The sequence below is a fragment of the Bison bison genome, unplaced genomic scaffold, assembly GCF_000754665.1.
Source record: "Bison bison bison isolate TAMUID 2011002044 unplaced genomic scaffold, Bison_UMD1.0 scf7180017864141, whole genome shotgun sequence".
NCBI lineage: Eukaryota > Metazoa > Chordata > Mammalia > Artiodactyla > Bovidae > Bison > Bison bison.
The window spans coordinates 666,009-670,742 of record NW_011494713.1 but is presented as its reverse complement, the minus strand read 5'-3'; the positions used below and the strand labels follow the sequence as shown (position 1 = coordinate 670,742).

The window sequence follows — 4,734 nt, the reverse complement described above, 5'->3', positions numbered from 1 at the left end:
AGAGGCTCTTTAGTTCTTCTTTACTTTCTGCCATAAGGGTGGTGTCATCTGCATATCTGAGGTTATTGAGAGCTTAAGCTAGCATTTTTCATTATACCATCTTTACTTAAAAGAATGTCTTAGGTATTTTGGCAGAGGTTTGCTCAGAAATGAAGGGAGTCTTCTTGTCACTTTAGGAAACAAATGGCAACCTTATTTTTGCCAATGATAAAATTTGAACTTTCAAGCAAAAATCAGATTTCTGGAAAACTCATATCCATCACCATGTCACAACAGGGACGGTTTCCCAATAACTTATTTCTGTTGGAATGGGTGATATTAACAAATGTGATATTTTAATAGCTTATAATGAAAAGTAACTTACTGAACCAATATTGACAAGTGACCAAGGCATGATGTTATACAGTCAGACATAGGCATACGATCCACTCTATGTTCAAACCAATGGATTTTAACATAACATTATTAAAAAGTCCACTGATATGATTTCAGATTCCAGACTGCAAATGTCAGGGAGGAGGAAAACTTTCCTTTACTCTCCTAGGTTCTTCTGGCTGGTCTAAAAATTAAACTGGCATGAGACAGATTAACAAGAGAAAATCAAATTTAATGTCATATGTATGGGAATTCCATACATAAGATGGGCCAGACACCCTACATACACGAGAGATTCAAAGATAGAAAGGTAAAATGTGGTGTAAATGTCACTTTGAACTACAGGATGGGACAGGGGCCTGGGGCTTAGAAGAACAGGAGGATCATTCACAGGACAATAAGCAGCAGAGCATATGTTTCACAATGCAGCCACTAGGATAAAATTTATCTCTGGTAATAACTTTTTTTCTGAGAAAAATCCCCAATTTAAATTCTTGTAGGTGGTTAAAAAGGGGCAGTAGTTTCTCTCAAACCCACAGGGTCTCATCTGCTCAAAATAATCAATCATGCAAAAGTGGCAAATTTCAAGAAGGTTCATTTCAAACTCCTACATAATTTACTAAAAACTGTTATATGCTGAGTCTTGATGTAGTTAGCAACCAAATATAGGGCTTTCCACGTGGCTCAGTGGCAAAAAATCCACCGGACAATGCAGGAGACACAGGAGTCGCTGGTTCCGCCGGTTCAGTCCCTGGGTCAGGAAGATCCCCTGCAAGAAGAAATGGCAACCCAGTCTTGCCTAGGCAATCCCATGGACTGAGCAGCCTGGAGGGCTACAGTTTGGGGGTTGCAAAGAGCTGGACACAACTGAGTGACTGAGCGCGTGCATTCGCGCACACACACACACACCAATAAAATATATCCATAATTCCTTGGAGGCTATCAAAATATCCCTCCCTTTTTCAACCATTAACTGTGTGAGGCTGGATTTCTCTCTGTATATATACTTCAACCCAAACAACATACTGCAATAGACTGAATGTAAAAGCAAATATGAGAATCCTGCTATTTCTATTAAACCAGACATTAGAGATTTACAAAAATCTAAAATGCCAGTCTTCTCACTCCTTCGTTCTTAAAAAACAGTCATCTTTTACTAAAAGAAAAAAAAGTTTATATTAACATGTAATGGGTTTATACTGCTCATTTTAAGTGAATTAATAAAAAGTTGTATCTCTGCTTTAATTTATAACATAATACAGACAGCTATAACCCACAAAAGCTCTCTGTGTGCTCAATAATTTTTTAAGAATATAAAAGAGTCCTGAGACAAAACATTTGAAAACACCTGATTTAAAGAACAGAGTATTAATATCAGATCCCTGCAAAACAAAAAGAACAAGAAGTACTTTTTCTTTATTTTTTTTTTAGTTTTCCTAAAAGACATTACATGAAAACTGAAAAGGGACACAATGGCAAATCAAAATTATTTGATTCCTTCTATGTAACATCAATAAGAATTTTAAAAAAGAAAAGAATGCTTAGATCAAAGTGATTTTGTATATCCTGGAAACATAATGCAATATCTTGATTAGATAAACACATAAATATATCCATTTGATAAATAATATTTTTGATAGCTGCAAATGACAGCCAAAGAAACGAGCAGTCACAAACTCAAAAACAGATGATTAAAATAGCAGCCGCCACCACCGTGAGGGAGACAATCCAAGGTCCTGTCAGAAGGGACAAACGGGTACTTCAGCCACTCTCCAGCAGCATCTCAGGACACCCAGCTCAGGGTCTAGCTGTTCTATTTTAAACTAAATTACATGCTTCCAAGACAGGACAGTAACACTAAGCTCTCAGCCCCAAAAGAGCAAATGGGTCTTAGTGGGATTAACCTGAAGTAACAGGACTCAATCAGCCCAAAGCCCCTTTTCAGCTACAACATCCCCTGTGCTGAGGAAACACAGAAGCAATAATAATATTTATTGAGCATTTTCTATGTGCCAGGCACTGTGGGCTAAGCACTTAACATTCAAGACCATCTTAAGAGTTTACACCATAATTATCCCCATTTTTGGAGTTGAGAAAACTGAAACACAAAGAAGATAAATAACTTGCCCAAAGCAAAGCCAGGATTTAAATCCAGCCTGTCTGACTCTGAGGCCCAGCCCTTTAGCCACTACACTACAGTACACACAGGCAAGTAACCAACAATAATACATAAAGTTGAAAGTCAATGTCCACTGTAGACCATTTCTGTTGTTCATACTGCCTAAGAGAAGCTTCCAATTTGCAGAGAGTCCTCTGACAGGTTCATCCATTACTCTACAGCTGCTATTCTACTTCCAAGTACCAGAGGAGCTCAGGCAAGAAGAGTAGATTTTGGAAGGTAAAACTGTGGAGGACATTTTTCTTTAGCCCAAAATATAGAATACAGAATAGAATAGAATAGAAGTTAGATAATTTCACAAGTCTTGGACCTCTTTGCCTTCTGCAATTGAAGATAAAAACCATTATTATTTAAGAATCTAACTACACTATTCCAAAGAGAATAATGCCTCAATTCAAATCAACTGATAGAGCTTTATAAAAACTGCTTTTACAAAAGTTCAAATTACACTACATCTAAATGTTTTGCAATGCGGCTAATTACAAGGGTAGCTCTAGGTCTACGCCTTTCATTTCAGTGTTCAGAGTGAGAATGAAGTTCCAAATATGTGTTGAAGCAACTTAAGGCAGAGTTTTGAGGTCATTAAAAATGAACCTGGGGGGGGAGGGGGCAAAAAAAAAAAAAAATGAACCTAGAACTTCACTGTAGAAATTAAATCAAGCAAAGTGGAATAAGTCATGTTACAAACCAGCCCTAAGGATAAGGAATAAGGAGTGAATAAACACTATCTCACAGTAATTACAGAAGAAAATACTCAGATATTTCAGAGTTTTTGTTCAGTGTTAACATTTGGCACACGTTTTAAAATATGTACCATACAAAGTGCCTTAAATAAACTATTATTTTTTTGGCCTACTGAACTGAAAACATTCCACAATATAATTACAAAAATAACTTTCTGGTTTTCTCAGGGATTAAAAAAAAAAAGAATTTCTAAAACAAATTCAGAGGATAACAAAGAAAGAGATAACTCGATTTACATAAAGATTCCAAGAAAGACATAAATGGTAAGTGAAAATGAGTGATCCAGCAGACTGTTAAAAGTCCTTTCTACCCACAAACTGTACGAACTGCATCACAGACACTGCTACAAACGTACATCATAAACACTGTTACAATTTTGAATACCTGAAAGTAAGAAGAAAAAACAAACCCACGCAGAATTAACATTGCCACAGAAAATTTCTACTGAGTCTTAAAACATATTAAGTCATCAGCAGTGCTAGACCTGCAGGCACTTGAGGAGGCTATCTTAAAAAAGGGAAACAAGCTTTATGTTATCAACATTCACAACGATGTGTAAAACTCTATTCCAAGATGGATAAATGCCCAGGAAAGGAAACCGACGGACTCAAACCTGCACTGGTACATTAAGAGACTTAAAGGCGCAGGAGGGTAACTACCGTGGAGCCCCGAGCAAGCCTTTGCGTGGGGTTGCAGGTGCCCCTGCACACTCGCATGAAAAACCCGCAACTCAGGAAGCAAGGCTGGAGTGAAACTCTGCACTGTCATCTAGGGCGATCTCCTTCATGTCCAAATCAAACACACAAGGCGACAAGTTGTAAGCAGAGAACACACTTCAGGTCAAGTCAACCATAGAAAGGAAGCAAGCTCGGCCATCTCCCTCGTCACACCACCACCCACCTTGAAGCCGGGTGCACTTAGGGGTTGAGAGCTGGGTAGGTGCGGACGCAAGGCGCGCGCCCGGTCCCTGCCCACCGCCCCTCCGCACAGCTCAGCTCCGCGCTGCACCGCGGTCACCGCCGAGAGAAAGGAAGAGCAGGGCAGGGGGCCGCCTCTGCTCGGAGACCTAACCGGGTACCCCCCGCGAGGGCTGGAGAGGGGACGACCGAGTGACCATGGGTGGGGGCGGGGTGGGGCGTTTTCCAGAAATCGGCCAAAGCCCCCACCCATCAGGGATTCCCTTCAAGACCTGGTCCACCCCAGAAAGACACGGGTTACACAACCTGTCAGGTAAGGGACCCAGAGGTAGCAGGGCGCAGACCGAGGAGGGCCGGGGGTCGCTCCTTCCTTGCTTCTCCCGCCCCCAAGACACAGCGGCCGGGGAGAGCGAAGTGGTGGCTGCCTGGAGGATTAGCCGCGGCCGAGAGGCTGCCGGCCAGGACGCGCGGACGGCGGCGGCGGCGGGGCGCTCACCGGCTCTGGATGGGGCGCTGGCA

At 41.4% G+C, this 4,734-nt stretch overlaps 1 protein-coding gene across 1 annotated transcript in view; it reads right to left on the bottom strand.

The window, feature by feature from the left end:
• AGTPBP1 (ATP/GTP binding protein 1) overlaps nucleotides 1-4,642 on the bottom strand; it is a 188,776-nt gene extending 184,134 nt beyond the window's left edge. The window contains exon 1 of the mRNA XM_010840172.1: nucleotides 4,522-4,642. The gene's annotated coding sequence lies outside the window, so the exon portion shown is untranslated. The remainder of the gene's footprint in view (nucleotides 1-4,521) is intronic.
• Nucleotides 4,643-4,734: the final 92 nt, after the last annotated feature.